The sequence below is a fragment of the Haliotis rubra genome, unplaced genomic scaffold (assembly GCF_003918875.1).
Source record: "Haliotis rubra isolate DU_JTF1 unplaced genomic scaffold, ASM391887v1 Scf966, whole genome shotgun sequence".
NCBI classification, from domain to species: Eukaryota; Metazoa; Mollusca; class Gastropoda; order Lepetellida; family Haliotidae; genus Haliotis; species Haliotis rubra.
Genome location: NW_025767708.1, coordinates 78,415 through 95,607, shown reverse-complemented (window position 1 = coordinate 95,607; position 17,193 = coordinate 78,415). Strand labels below are relative to the sequence as shown.

General features: G+C 42.5%; 1 protein-coding gene and 1 long non-coding RNA gene across 2 annotated transcripts in view; both read left to right on the top strand.

The window, feature by feature from the left end:
- The window catches only part of LOC124265190 (protein mono-ADP-ribosyltransferase PARP14-like), a 215,893-nt gene that overhangs the window by 142,907 nt on the left and 55,793 nt on the right, over nt 1-17,193 (top strand). The window lies entirely within an intron of this gene.
- Nucleotides 1,894-16,539, top strand: LOC124265193. The gene is made up of 3 exons (XR_006895370.1): nt 1,894-2,010; nt 11,335-11,340; nt 16,381-16,539. It is a non-coding gene; the product is annotated as an uncharacterized LOC124265193 (long non-coding RNA).

The following is a 17,193-nucleotide window of genomic DNA, read 5'->3' as shown; positions in this document are numbered from 1 at the left end:
CAATTGATGAGTTGACGTACAATAGTTGTGATTACAAGCACAAAGGAGGGAGCATGGAAGCCAGATGGACAAAGGAGGTAGGGACGGATTACTGGTGGTGGTCTTTGATTAGGTGGTGATAGGCTGACGAGATGAAATAACCTTGATCTCGATTCATGGTGGGGTTGTGGCGTTGGATGTTTGTGGCTTCAAGGAGTTTCCTAATTTTGTAGTCTTGTCGGTTGATTTCTAGGATATCGATGTTGTTCCATAGGATGGCATGGTCAGGGTTGGCTTTGGTGTGGTCAGCTATGGCGGATTTGGAGTCATTTTTCTGCAGGTATGTACTAAATTTTTCCTGCATTAAAATATGTTTCTTCAAATTCAGCATAACTTATCATGTTAATAAAAGACTGTAAAAAGACTGAAAGAAATAATGAAAAACATGATCAACTTTAATTACTGGACGGATGTACATGTATAGGACATAAAAGTATTACACAAAATTAGCCAATCACTGCTGCCAAATGGCTCAATCTGTACTGATGGCTGTTTACGAAAAGTCCTGGTTAAATTACTAAATGTTGGTGTATTGTCTGATTAAAATAAAGGGAGGCAACTCAGGAGAAGGAATCTCCAGTAAAATGGATGCTAAAGTACTGTCGGAAATAGAAAAAAACTGTATTTTCTCATTTATCTCTACAATTTATGTAGTTGATATGTGCAAGTGTGAAATATCTGTTAAACTAAGTTTGGCCTAACTACAAGTCTCAGTTGTATGGACATAGAAACGTAGAAAAAGGACTTTACTGAGGAGAGATTAGTGCAGAAATGAGCAATGTTTTTTTTTTCTAAGTCCAAAGCGATTTATTTGGAACGGACCATTGCTTTATGCAAATTAGTGTGCGACAATATTGTATTACAAAGGACACTTTTTAAATGCCCAATTTGAAATTAGACGTAGCTTCATATAAACGATAGCTGGCGTGAAAAATAATAACTTTTAATGCTGAATTTATTAAGGATGTAGCTACCATGGAGTCTCACTGTCACTATAAAAGGAAACAGATAGGAGGGTTTGTCTCAAAAGCAAAACCTGGACGGGTGTCACAAACAATCGTTGGGGTCTGGCTTTGGGATAGAGATATCAGCTAAGATAAGATAATCCTTCAGGGCAATTATACTTGGGAAGTACACGGCATGTCATAACATTTTGCAAATAATATCCAGTCGTGTCGATCTTCGCGATCGGGTGGTCATGCCACCTCATACATTCAATACGATGAGTCTCTTTGGTTATCAGGTATCATACTCTTTTACATATCTTAACATAAACTTCATGAAAGAAAGACACGTAAAATGTTAATCAATAGAAGAGGTATAGTCAACACACGTGAAAAAGCACAAAATATCTTTGAGATGACCCCTTGTGCCTGTAGGCAGCACGTGCATTTCATGCCAGGTGAGTCGATGGTTCGTCGTCATACCTGGCTGAGCGACCTAATTGGTAATAGTAGTATGCGAAAGGTGCCTGGATTGATCCCCACTTGTGACCGGGTGTGAAAACCTTAGAGCTAACATTACATTTACACATTTCAGTGTTGTCACAATCCCCAGTGTGCAGTACACAACCATGTGCACTTAAAAGAACCTATTCAGCCGATGGCAGGTGGCCAGATGGTAGGCACATAAATCAGGGTTTGACACTCACTGATTTCTCCCACTTGCCAAGAGGGCAAGTAGAAAAGTTGAACTACTTGCCCATCACAGATACTACTTGCCCCATGTTACACGTTAGCGAGACAAGGAGTTTGCATTGAAACTAAACAACCAACCACGTCGCTCGTGATGGTAAAAGGAAATCAGTCCCAGCCAATTTTGGCAATTTGTAAACACTACCACACAGTGAATTGAGGTTAGAAGTTGACAAAATATGTACTTGCCACTCGGGCAAGCCTTTTAGCAATTTTACTTGCCCTGATTAATTAGTACTTGCCACGGGCAAGCGGACAAGCATGAGTGTCGAACCCTGTAAATATGTGCAGATACCTAGTTGCGGGTATAGTAATATGCAGTATCATTGGACAAAGTACAGTGACCATATGTCCCAGTTCACCCAGCTGCAAATGGGAACTTTGTGAAGATCAAGCTGTTTGATAACTTGCTGCGCTTAACAGGCTGTGTGAGTTGAATACTCCCCAGTGAGTTGAATTGGTTAAAAAAAACAGAATGCCAGAAAAAAGACATCCTTTGATCAAGGGAATACTCCAGTGCCTTGAGCAAGTACTAGTTGCATGAATATGTGTGCTATATAAATATCTTATAATATTAATGATATAATTATGTGCATACGTTTTTATCAAGTTGCTAAAAACATTACACACAAGCAAAGTAGCATAATGTCTGATCACAGATAAATACTCCACCAATATGTTATACATGTAAAGATATTTTAAGAAGTTTGATACTTTTAATGATGTTTTTATGCGAAACATTTACCAAGTGAGTTATTTCCCAGTGTTAATAGCTATAAAGTTAAATGAATTTGTTGCTGTATTTAATAAGGCCCACACAAACTGCCTTTATTTGAACAGTTAGTTTAAAAACGTCATAGAGTCAGCTTGATAATCTTAAACGGGCTTGTAGACCTCTTTCTTTGGGGTGGTTACCATTGGTATTAATTCATATTAGTGATGGTAATTGAGGAATTATTATTAGCTTTGGATAACACTCAAATTGCAAATTATTTTAACCATTCTCATGTAACTGTTCTACTGTTCAAATTTACATTGATATAGTGGTTCAAAATAGTGTTGTAAATCCAGCTCATGACTCACTGTGCCTTTATAAATTGTGTGGTCCATGGAGTTGAGTACATCACATCGTGTGGGTGGGTGTGTCAGGTAGGACAGGAGTAAGTGTTTGTCATGACCCACCTTGGACTTGAGTACACCTGTTTGGTCGATATCATGTAAATCAGTGGCATGCAATATATTTATGAAAAATACATCTGAAATTGAAATCTGCACATTTCAACAGCTTACGAAATTGCAAATACCATCAGTGTAGTGGCCATCACCCAGGAAATAATTAACGCACAAGTCATACACAGCTGCAAAGTCTACACTTGTCTATGGATTATGTGCAAACGTGAAGAGAGACAAATCCAACAATGTAGTTTATACACTAGAAGTATTGTGTGCAGATAAAATATAATATTTGTTGTTGTCTTGGTATTAGTACATGTAAAATACAATCTCAAACTGTGAATGCCTATAAATCTACCGTGCAAGTAGTATATAACTTGTTTGAGTGGCATTTTAGAAGTTGAGACGTATATATAGAACAAGTTTTATGGATAACAACTTCTTTATTTCGTGAGTGCGACGTTTCGATACAGATTCTTGTACCGTTGTCAAGCAAGAGTGATACATGAAGTGTAGGAGCTGCATATATATACTGTATATAACAATGAAACAACATAATAGACAAAGGAAACAACATAATTGCCATGATTGGCTAAGCAGTAAGCTGATGAAGCCAGTGAGTACATAAAGGATAGTGAATGGAAGCCAGAGATGTAGTTACAATGAGATGTTTATACAATAGATGCGATGTTTATACAATAGATTGGGCTTGGTGGAGGAGTGGATCATAAGCTGATGGAATGAAGTATCCTTGGTCACGGTTGATGGTGGGCTTGTGGCGTTTGATGTGAATGGCTTCTGTGAGCTTGCGTTTAGTGAAGTCCGTTTGGTTGTTGGCGAGAATGGTGATGTCGGACCACTCTATTTGATGATTGGGGTTAGCTTTGATGTGGTCAGAGATAGCTGATTTGGTGTCGGAATTAGCAACAGAGGTGCGATGATCTTTGACTCGGGTGTTGATGGGTCGGATGTTTCACCTATGTAGCATTGTCCACAATCACAGTTTATTTTGTAAATAACACATTTCGGGCTGTTGTTGTTGACGGTGGGTTGTTTTCTTCCGTTGGCATGGAGGAGGTTGTTGAGGCTGGAGGACGCTGAGAAGGTTATGTCTATGCCTACAACTCCAACCACCCCTCATTCATATTGTTACACGTATTTCTGCGTTTCACAGGACGTAATATATTAGCAATACTGTTGGTATGCATGGCCTGTGACACAGTCTGAATTTTCATTTTCATTTTCAGACAGTGTGTCGGTGTCCGGACTCTGGTCCGAAGCCGAAGCCCACCTTCACATCAACGTGTTGGAACTGAGAGCTGTGCGGTTGGTTTTCGAGTGCGCTTCGAGAGCATGTCCAGGGCCAGGTGGTTCGTCTTCAGTTGGACAACCAGACGGCCATGTCGTACATCCTGAAGCAAGGCAGCACGGTGTCCCGAGTGCTCCTCCGGGAGACTTGTGACTTTCTCCTCTGGTGCAACAAGTGCAATTGTCAGGTACTCCCTGTTTATCTCCCGGGGCTGGAGAACGTGTGAGCAGATGCGCTCTCTCGCCGGATCCTGGCCCCGCACGAGTGGATGCTCGACCGGCAGATATTTGGAGTTATCTCCCAGTTGTACGGGTCGTTCCAGGTGGATCTGTTTGCGTCCGGCGGGACAAATCAGACACCCGTGTTCTGCTCTCGAATACCGGACCCGAGGATGTTGGCTGCCGACGCCTTCCTGCTGGATTGGACGGGCAAAGTGCTCTGGGCGTTCCCGCCGTTACCACTCATTCCCCGTGTCCTTTCACAGCTGTCCACCCAGCCAGCTCGGCTGCTTGTGCTACTGGCACCGCTTTGGCCGTCACAGAGCTGGTTTCCAGTAATTCTCAGGTTTCTGGCTCAGCCTCCTGTTCTATTACCTTTACGACCGTACATTCTCACTCAGAACGGAGCGCCCCACCCCAATCCAAGGATTCAATGGGTGGCTTGGCCTCTGTCAGGTCTAGCCTTGAAGCACGCGGAATTCCTGCAGCAGTTGCAGACACAATTCTGGCTTCGAGGCAGGATTCGACAAATGTTCAGTATGAGGATAGGTGGTCCCGCTATGCGCGCTGGTGTTCAGATAGGGGGATTACAGATCCCTTTTCTGCGGATTTAGTCTGAGTATTGGAGTTTTTGCAAGCCCGTTTGGAAGAAGGCCTGGCGGCTTCGACCATTCATGGCTACTCAACCGCTATTTCCACCTTTCACACCCCTGTCGATGGTGCTCTTCTGGGGCAGCACCCTCTCGTACAGCACTTTTTAGCTGGCGCGGATCGGGTTCGACCTGCTGTCAGGCGAACCAGCCCACCTTGGGATTTGTCAATTGTGCTCGATTGGCTGTCCGGTCCCACTTTCTCACACCTATCGGTTATTTCCATTCAGTTGTTAACTTGGAAGGCTGTTTTTCTGGTGGCGGTAACATCTGGGCGTAGGGTCGGCGATTTACATGCTATGTCGTCCGACCCGGCGCTGACTGTGTTTCACACTGATCGAGTCAGTATTCGCCCTCCGGATAATGCACGCCCAAAGGTCGATCACACTTTCCATGTGACAGCTCCTATCGAACTTCCCACTCTTACCCAGCCTTCCACATCGGGGACCTCTGCAACGAGCACTCACCCGTTGGATGTCCGTAAGACACTCAAGGTCTATATCAAACGAACGCAGGGAATCCGTACAGGTACCCAGCTGTTCTGTTGTTACGGTGGCGGGAAGGCTGGTGTGCCGGCGAGCAAGCAGACTTTTTCTCGCTGGCTAGTTTCGTGTATTTGTGCTGCTTATCAGGCTAAGGGCAAGCCTCCCCCTGAGGGGTTGAAGGCTCACTCGGTCAGGGCAGTAGCCGCATCAAAAGCTTTTGCATCGGCACTACCCATTGAAGAGATCTGCTCTGCCGCTATTTGGAGCAGGCCTAGCACGTTTATTCGGCATTATCAGCTCGATACGCATTCCCGTAATCGTGTGAGCTTTGGCTGTTCTGTTCTCTCCAGTGGACAGTGTCCTGCCACCCTGACCGGGTGAGTCTTGGTTTATTGGTTTTTTGTTGACGCTGCTGTATCAATACTGAGTTTTATTGACATATCCGCTGCTGGGAGCTACATAACCTCATTTCGATCCTCTACGGAGTATTTAGGTCGGTTGTGAGCGTTTTGACATTCCCCCCTACGGTGCTCACTAATCGACACATGGTGGGTGGGGCTTTGTTTACCTTTCGCACCATGTGCGAATTACTATGCGAACCTCTGAGGTCGTCTTCGAGTACAAATCCTCCCTGTCAGTTCCCCTCCCATAATGCCTCTCGCGGAAGCGAAAACTGGGACATGTGACAGGTGAGTGTTATGGCGTCTGTTACATTATTCAATTAACGATAGCTATTTGTATGTGCTTGGACAGAATTCCCTTCTCCCTGGCCTCCGGTCTTTGGGAGTCTGTGTTTATGCATAATATGTACCCCAAAGGACGATCTCTATGAAGAAGAATTAACCAAACCTGAAGAGGTTTTCAATTCTTCGAAGAGAGTCATCCTTGGGGTAGGGCCTCCCGCCTCCCCGCAATTCTGTTCACTGATTTATTCAGCAGAAGGAATGATGATACAGGCCTAGGTTCTTACCCAGTTGGTGCCCATGCGCAACGGGAGGTAACTACACGAGATGGGGGCCGTATAATAAATAAAAAAGTTTATTTATTGTACAATCTTTTTATTCAAAAAACATTGATACAACTGTCACAGAACATTTTCAGCGTGGAAAATGCATAATATGTACCCCAAGGACGACTCTCTTCGAAGAATTGATAACCTCTTCAGGTTTGGTTAAATTTTATGTAGTCTGGCATCATCGTCTTAAATATAAAACTAAATGAAACAAATCACAAGTCACCAACAACTTCAAATATTGTCTAGTCCAGTTACTATGTAATTGGCATTGTTTGTTTTCATAAAATCGCTAACCTGTGTTTTATGAGAATGTTATTTTTTCAAAACAATAATGGGTGTATGGTGCATTTCTGTCATGTCAATCATTGGTCTCACAAGGTCCTTTAAGTGCTTCAATTTTGTTGGATTGTTTTGGAGTTGTCTCCAATAGATGTTATTGGAATGTGATTTACCAAATATCTGTCATTACCCATCCACCAAGCAGCATGATTCGGCTTCTGCTTATTATGTTTTAGTTACAAATGTTTTTAAGCAAATGTCTCACTGAATATTTTTGGCTTGTGAAATTAATCTGATTTTACTTCATATCTGCCTTTAGCCCACAGTGGTCTCACTGAGCAGTCATGTGACATTGTCACGATGGTTGGTTGGTTTGTTGTTTAACACCACACTCAGCAATTTGGCTATATGGCAGCGGTCTGTAAGGGACTGGTGTATTTTAACATTTGTGTGCATGCATACAGGCACAGGCACACACGTGCGCGCACACACCTCTCTCTTAGTCATCTCTTCCAACAAGCATGGATTACTGAAGACCAATTCTAACCCAGATCTTCATGGTTTTGTCACGAGGGACTACCGTATGATGTGCATGTTCTGTCCTGAGCAGTAAGAAAATGTGTAATGGGTGAAATGTTTAGATGGAACAGAACGTCAGTTAGCCCTGTTGGCCTCGGGGTACATCAAACCATATCGGGCAGGGGTAAAAATACTAACAAATTCAACTGTTTGTCACCACATTACCCTGTGAGCTCCAGATGACACATGCATCAAAGTCAGTGTTAATATACATTACTCAGCTCTTGTTTGCTGTCAGGAGCTTAAATTATGATAGTATAATTTTTTTTCCATTTGTAAACCACTGTCGCAGGCTAAATGGAAAGTCATCTAAACATCATACATCAATCACATTCAGCTATGTTATATGTGCAACTGATTTGATAAGATAAATATTGAAATGTTGGAAATTAATCTATATAGTGACGCTATTGAGCCCTTGTCACCTGGTTATGTATGCTGCATTAATGCAGTGAAAACAGAGGAATATAATTCAAACTCCTCATAATATTCAAACATTTAGTGAACGCAGGCAACATCATTGTAACCATTGCTTCATTGTCAGGCAGTGATAAAGCTAAATCTTCAAGCATTAATTCATTGTTCTGAGATTGTTCTAGTCCAACGGTATAATAACCAGATTTATTAATATTATCCATATGGTGAAACAGAACCAGTGTCATATACATCATATGTGCACATGTGCACATATCACTTTTGCCTAGCAACCATTGTTTCTGTATTTCATTGTCTGTGACGTCATTAAACAACTGTACGTGACGTCAATGAACAGGGCAGTCAAACTTGCTTACCGTGTTTTACTGCACAAATGTACATGAATAAAATGGATAATAAAGAAATTATTACACTCGCAAGTGTGCCACGCTCTCGCTCGGGCAATACAAAACTTCACACTCGTTTCGTATAAGTCGTATGACACACTTGCTCATGTAATAATCTCTATTTATTGCACACATGTACTGAATATTTTTTTGAGATAATTTTGGTTATTTGAAACAGTGTAATCAGTTTAAAGCTATCCAATGAGTGTCATGTAACCAAACTAGGTTATTCAACGACAGTGATGTAATAATGCGAAACTTTCTGTTGCCACCTCAATATTTTGAATTAACATGACTCCATTCAAGTAGTTTTTATTACAAAATGTCAACCAAAGAAAACATTAGGTTTGTGGATAATTACATATCAATTTTGGTGTCCTGGGAATAATTATTATTTTTCAATTGAATATGTTTAATTGTTTCTATTAATTACACACAGGATGGGAAAACAATGTGATCCACGTTGACAAATCAAGCAGACGATACCGAATGTAAACAAAATCGAAAGGGAGATAACTCTGTCATAACTACTTAATATGTGCAAAAATAACTTGTTAAAAATATTTGCTTTCGCTAGTGAATAAATCAAAATGTTTGAAAATACAACATCTATCTCGGGAATATTTTCCATATTCAACACCCACTCGTTTTGTAATCTCTCTATATAATATGCAGTGGGTATATAACATGCCGTAATGTGATGTAATCTGTGCCATGGTGCTTTTTATTTGAAAATCATATTTCCATTCATTGTTTTGTTTTCAAACATGAGTTAAAGCCACATATATTTTCATTTATTTATAGATTATTTTCTAGATTGTTAAGACTGGAACAGAATATAGCTTTAATCTCTTTTTAAGAGTCATATATACATTGCCACACAGTTGACAAAGATTTAATAAATACTGCAGTATTTCTCTTTTAAACTTGTGTCATTATTGCAGGTATCTATGGGCTGCTCAATATATATTGTGTTTTTTAAAATGATTTTGGATCATTTTCAAAGACCAGCATTTTAGAATAGGAACATAATTACCAGAAATTGATCACTTCTTTCACATTTTCAAAGAAGAGGTAAATGTTTAGTGTGCTTATTGTTTTCGTGAAATTAAGTTTAATATATCTCCACAACAAATTACATCAGAGGTGAGACGAGGTTGAGCCATGATTTTGAAAAAGGAGGCTGCATGTAATAGTACTAATACCCCAGTGACTTCCTGCCTCCTGTGGACACACCAACTGCAGCAATGAGAATAGTGTTCAATCTTCCGTAGTTTGTGACACCAAGCGAGATACTTGATACCTTGACAACACCCTGTTCATTTCTTGTTTCATCATATTGATATCAGGTACGGACATCATCAGTGACGCCACTTCCACCAATACTCAACAGCAACCACAGACACAGACAGGTCCTGATGGGTCATATCCCCAAGGCTTTACAGGTCAGCCAGGACAGTTTCAGGACAGTGGCCAGCACACCAGTACACAAGTGCATGGACACACCGGTCAACAGGTGCCCCAATATCCTCACCCAGGTCAGCACTGGCAGGGGCCTGGTCAAGGACAGCAAGGCTATCCCTATCACTACCCTCAACAAGGAGGGGAGAATCCATACACTAATATACCACCTTATGATCCAAGGTTTGGCTGTTACAATTATAGTTATGGTGGGTATATTAATCCACAAACTGGTGGCTTCTTTAGATGGCCTGATCCTTATGGTCAGCAGCACTACCCACAGCCTATCGGATGTCAGCAGCAGAATCTCCCCCCAGCAAGGTGTGGAGACAAGTGGACAGACAGGCCCACAACCTGCATTCTCCACAAGTGGTCAAAGGACACAGAATGACCTGAACTTTACATCTTCACAGGATATTTCTTTTCTGACATATCTGATGATAAAAAATATACAATACCATGGACTTTTGAGAGACCTAAGTATTAAGTCAAGGTCACTGGAGTTATTGTAGGAAACATTGATAAACTTTTGTGACGTTTTCATTTAATTCATAAAGGCAATGTATTTCCCCATCGCTGAATGTGCAGACTGACATGTGATAACCATATCTACACCTGTCATAATGTCATGGTTATGTCAAATGTCAAGGTTTCTTTGAAGGTTATTTCACATCTCTCCTTAAATTGTTTCATTCAGAAATTATTGTTAGCATTGTCTGGAGATTTTTGTATATGTAAGACATCACAAGTCAGCAATTATTATATTCACTATTTTTCCTTATCCTGACTCATGCTTATTGCTTGTCTCCCTTTCCTTCCAAATGCTAGTGGAACACATGAATCCCCCCTTTTGAAGCTCCCTTCAAAAAAGTGGACGTAAAATCACTTACCAGGAGTCATCTCCCTTCCCAAGGTTTTGGCGGGAAACGGCGCCACCTGTCACTCATGCTCCTCGCTCTCCTGATTCGCCCGAGTGGACGGTTGTGAGAGCGCCTGGGTCCCCTATACGGCATTATATCCTTTTCCTATTTAGGCTCTACTTCTAAATTAGTTTTATAAGGCTTTAGGAAGCCGCCATATAGCTGGAATATTGCTGAGTGCGGCGTAAAACTAAACTCACTCACTTTAGGAAACATTTACCCAACAATATGGTTTGAAATTATTTCTCAATTTTCTCTGTTTTGTCACGTTTTTAAGTGATTGTTCAGATTGTTTACAATTGGTGAAATCTTGCACTCGTTGCAGGTACAGATTGTCTGCTGTTGACCCACATAAACTATGTCCTAATTGCAAGCCTGCATGTTCATCTGGCTCTCGTTGTCAGTTGTGTTTTCGCCTGTCTGAAATTGAATTTTATAAATATTCATATTAACTGTTTAGACGTGCAAGGGACAAGTCCAGACGAGATTTACATGACATGTCTAAACCGGCTAAGCTTGCAGAGGACCGGCAGTTGGTGTCTGCGCAGATTCACCATCCCAGTGGTCTACCGGGGTCGTCAGCGGAGGATGTTGCTGTCATAGACAACAACTCTGGCTCGAGGAAGAGATCATCTACATCTGATAATTCCTCATCGCAGTCCAAGAAGACTAAGGCATCGTCTTCCCAGAGGAAGAAGTCAGCTGTATCTAAGACTTTGTCGAAGTCTCCACACGCGGCAACGCAGAAAACGAGGTCCTTTTCATCTGAGATCGTCCCTCCTGAGGAAATAGATGTCTACGATGAGCCTCCAATCCTCATCCCTGAGATCACAACTTAGAAGAAGATGAGGGCCACGCAGGACAACCTATCAACGCAGACACCGGGCTCCAGAGAGGTACAGCGCCCTTTGGAGGAAGCCTCGTCCCTCTCAGATGTGTCATCACTGCAGCAGCAGACAACGCAGAGCTTCAACCCGGGCTCCTTTATGCAGCAATTCACCCAACAGATGTTGGACTTGATGGAACAACGGTTCGCACAAGAGAGAGCTGCGACGAAGACTCCGTCTGCTACGAACCTGCGTGAAGGACAACCGACCTGCACATCACGTCCTGTGGAAACCAACAATCTGCGAAGCTTACACGAAGATTCCAGCATGACTACAACGTCCGCACGAAGGTCTGGCAGTCCTACCAACGAAGAGCCTACACCAGTTACGTTCAGCGAACCCTCAAGGACAAGACGTTCGCCGAACCCGCGCAGATCGTCATCTACTTCAGATGCGGACAGTCGTCACAAACCTGCACGCAAGGGTTTGTTATCAAGAAGAGAATCTACACCTGTGCGAAGGCACAGAGATTCGTCGCAAGACTCCAACCCTCGCCAGAGGCGTTTGCCGTATGGATCGCCACGAAGGTCACCACGCAGGTCTCCATGTAGATCACCACGCAGGTCACCACATAGATCTTCATACAGATCTCCACGCACAGACGACTCTAGACGACGTCAATCCTCAGAGCATGATACTGCTAAATCGGAAGATGGCGGCGGAATTATTTTTTCCGACTCAGAGATCAAGTCATGGATGGCCAACGGTTTGGAACTCGCATCACCCTCTAAGGAGGCCAATGAAGCACTCTCGTATTTGATGTTGAATGATGATATAGACACACTCACTATTCCACCTATCGACCCTGTCTCAGATGTTCCAGACAACCTCAGCACAGCCTTTAAGAAGGCAACTAAATACCAGACTCAGAGTATTCCGTCTTTTAACGCAAAGAAGTTCTCTCTACACCATATGGAACCCTTCATGAAGGCCCCAGAAATAGACGAGAACTATAAAATCATCAACGACGCTCGAATGAAATCCTACAAGATAGAGGATAAAAAGCTAGCACAGTTAGACACAGTAACCAGACGAACCTTCTTCGACCTAGCCAGGTCAAGAGCTGTCAACGAGACCCTCATCTCGAAGTTTAGAAACTCAACTTCAGAGGAAGATCGAATGGTTTATTCAGCACTACTTACACAGAAAAAGGATCATGAGTTCATGTCTAAACACTTAGCATCCATTTCTGCAGGCTTTACGCTATCAAGAAGGCAAGGACTATTATCTTCCTGTACTTGGAGCGAGAAATTTACCAAGACACTCTACAGAGCCCCATGGTCAGCGCCATCCATCTTCGCAGGAGAAATTGATGAGGTCACCAAAGAAGTCTCTAAAGACTCCAGAGAGGTGATGATGATCAAGTCTATTGATACTGTTAACACCCACAAAGTTCAGGATGATACATCTACCTCAACTACGACATCTCGTACGTCCGCTAGACTACCTCGCCAGCATAGACTTACAGGATGCATACTTACACATCCAGATCCATCCGGAGTCAAGGAAATATCTTCGATTCCTGTTTAACGTCATTTCCAATGGAAGGTCCTGCCATTTGGAATATCGTCGGCCCCCTGGTTGTTTACTCGAGTTACAAAGCCCATCAGTATATATCTACATCTTCGAGATCTACGCAGTGCGTTCTACCTAGACGACGGGATTCAAGTTCATCAAGTTCCCAGTCAACTCAGACTGCAATTGAACTTCACCATCAGACTTCTCACTCAACTAGGATGGCTAGTGAATCTCCTCAAGTCGGAACTAGAGCCTACTCAGGATTTACAATTCCTAGGAATGCAGCTTATTACAGCGGAGAACCGCATACTCGTTCCAGAGGATCGTTGGATCAAGATACAACAAATGATCTCTCAAGTTCTACTCTCTCCGTTACCACTACGAGAATGGCAGAGCCTATTAGGTCTCCTCACGTCAGCTCAAGACATGACGCGCAGAGGAAGACTACAACTGTGCCCACTACAGATTTTTGTGAACGCTCATTTACACAGTCTGGACCCCTTCAGACTACCAGACAGACTAAAACCATGTCTACTATGGTGGACTCAGAAGTCGAATGTTTGCGGAGGAAACTACTTAGTAGAGCCGGAGTGCAACATCCACCTCTACGTAGATGCATCACTTTAAGGATGGGGAGCACACCTCGAGAACGAAGTGGCAGCCGGGAAATGGTCGAAACAAGAAATGAATCTGCATATCAACATGCTCGAGATGAAAGAAGTAGTAAATGCCCTACTACATTGGTCCAACATACTAAGGAACGCAAAATTGATGATCTGTACGGACAACTCAACAGTGGCGTTCTACATAAACAAACAAGGATCAACAAGATCTTGGAATCTTCTAGACCTCAGCTTTCAGCTCTTCAACATAATAGACGAACTAAACATCTATGTAAAAGCATGCCAATTTCCAGGAGCCAAGAATGTAATAGCAGATGCACTATCTCGACCACATCAACCATCCCCAACAGAATGGATGTTACATTCAGAAGCATTTAGATTCATCATACAGACGATGGGATCTCCACTCATAGATCTATTTGCCACAAGATTCAACAATCAACTGGCAACAATCGTCTCTCCAATTCCCGATCCGCAAGCATGGGCAACAGACTCTTTAAGCATCCCGTGGGAAGGATAACGCCTACGCGTTCCCTCCTCCAGCGATAATACCACAAGTATTACAGAAAATCAGGCAGACGAGGAACCTGCAACTGATTTTGGTCGCGCCTAGAAAGAACATCTTTCTGATCGCCTTGGCAACAGCAGCTCGGATGTCAGAAATACATGCTCCAGACTCCGAACGAATACGTTTTGATACACATCACAACATAGTTCATCTGGGATTGAGATGGGATTTCATAGCTAAGAATCAACTGCCAGGTCAACCAGACAGACAATTCCACATCCCAGCATTATTTACAATCCTTGGGCCACGGGATATACAGGACCTATCCTTATGCCCAGTCAGAGCACTGAAAATATATCTACAAAAGTCTAAAAACAGGAGACGAAAATTCAAATGCCTTTTCATCCCCATATCGTCGGAGACACCCACAGAGATCTCACGCACTACGATATCAGTTTTGGATGAGAGCAATCATACTTCGAACCTACAAGGCAGCAGGACTTGAGCCTCCACGAGCCTCCAATCCTCATGAAGTTAGAGCATTGGCATCTACACTTGCTCTACATGGAAACTGCTCAATATCCACGATCATGGAAGGGTGTTTTTGGAAATCGGAGATTGTATTTGCTAACCACTACCTCTGAGATATCGCTACAGAGGACATCTCCGGTATTCACTAGTTTGGACCTCTGGTTGTAGCACAACAACTGACGGTCCCGCAAAGGCACTGAGATGAATCTCGCCCTTTTATCGCATGTCTTGCAAAGCGCATACTCCATGGAATAGAGCTTATAGTCCATGTACACGTCTAGAACAGACTAGCATGAATATTAGACCCCGTACTTGTAAGGAATCCCTTGTACATGGATAGGGTCACTGCTCCACTTGATACGAACATCAAGAGTTGGTGTTGCTTAAATCCACACATATGTCGACAGAAGACAGAATCGATAAGTTGTGGTCCCCCAAATTCATCAGAGAATATGGATCAGCAGCAGCAGCAGTGCCATCAGAAGTTCCCATGGGGGGTAAATAGGACGTAAATTCATCACTAAGAATCCAGAAGTGGCCTGACCCACCACCAACTCTGTTGGATTCTACAAGCAATAAGCATGAGTCAGGATAAAGAAAAATATGTAATTTTCTGAATAAAATTGATACTTTATACTTATCCTGACTCATGAGGTGAGCCCTCCCAACCTCCCCTCAAGGCACTCTGAATTTCCCGGTAAATCTGTGTGTCGGGCTGTAAAATACGGAGAGAGTGGGGAGCATGGGTGACGGTTGGCGCCGTTTCCCGCCAAAACCTTGGGAAGAGAGATGACTCCTGGTAAGTGATTTTACGTCCGCTCTTTTGAAGGGAGCTTCAAAAGGGGGATTCAAGTGTTCCACTAGCATTCGCAAGCAATACGCATGAGTCAGGATAAGTATAAAATATCAATTTTATTCAGAAAATTACATATTCGTTTCCAATGGTTAAAGGTTCAAGGTTATTCAGTATGTTTACATTCTTAGTATGTGCATTTCATTTTAGTAATGTTATTACATTTTAGTAATGTTATTTAGTAAGGTAATGAGGAATGTGTGGCAATATTTACTGCTTAAAACATCATAAGGGAATAAAGATGAATATAGACAGTTAAGGTTGAAAGGATATTCTTATCCATTTTGTACTTAACTTATGCCATTGTATATTTCTAGATATCACTCCATCTCACAAGGTTAAAGTAGGAGGACTACCTGCCACAATCACCAATGACAGCATCGCTCTATACTTCGAGAACCAACGCAGATCTGGTGGAGGTCCTGTTGTCAATGTGATTAACAGAGAAGATGGAACAGCTATGGTGGAATTTGAACAAGCAGAGGGTAGAGTATAGATACCAACAGACTTGTACCTGATGTTATCAGGGTAGAACATGATAGAGTATAAAACTGAAGTCTCAGTCCATGCCAATTGTAACAGATATAATTAATCTTGACTTTCTGTATCCTGTGAGTGAGTGAGTAAGTTTAGTTTTACCCCGCACTCAGCAATATGCAAGCCATATGGCGGCGGTCTGTAAATAATCGAGTCTGGACCAGACAATGCAGGGATCAACAGCATGAACGTCGATCCATGCATTTGGGATACGATGACATGTGTCAACCCAGTCAGCGAGCCTGACCACCTGATCCCGTTAATTGCCTCTCACGCCAAGCATGGGTTGCTGAAGATCAATTCTAACGCGGATCTTCACGGGTCCTGCATCCTGTAAGTGAACCAAATGTTAACCAACAAAGACACGCATCAGCCATTCTTTTTCATAGAGATCGACCTTTGGGTACATATATGCATTTTCTGCGGCTGGAAATGTCATGTGACAGTTGTATCAATGTTTTAATAAAATATTGTACAATAATTAAAAATCTTTTTTATCCATTATATGGCCCCCACCAGGTGGAGTTACGTCCCTGCTACGCATGCGCAGCCCGTATCATCATTCCTTCTGCTGTCACTCAAGTGTTCACACTTGTTCCGAGTTGTTAAGCTGATTACTTCCATTGTGAAAGAATGTCTGAGACTTCAACTACTGTATGTATGGTCTATATTCGTTCTTGCAAAAGAAAAAGAACAGTTTAATTGACTTTGCAGTCTGTTATTTCTCATTTATGTGACTTTGTATTATTAAACTTTTACGCTAGCTTTCCCATGGTTTATGCACGTGTTGCTCTTCCATGGCGGGAAGCTTAGCATGCCACGTGGTTGTCATATTGTGTTATTCACCAATTATTTCATGTCCCATGGTCGCATTAACGTAATTTTCAATGTTTTGTACGTGTATGTTTATGCTGCTGGTTCCGGTGGTTAGCTACATGCTTGTGTGTTTGCTTTCAGGCGTTTACTGGGTGTTCTGTCTGTGGGCAGAATATCCCTAGAGCCGACAAGCATGATAAATGCTTTGTGCTGCTTAGAGAAGGTGGGACATAACCCTGATGTGTGCGAACTCTGTATGGCCTTTTCCCCCCGTGAG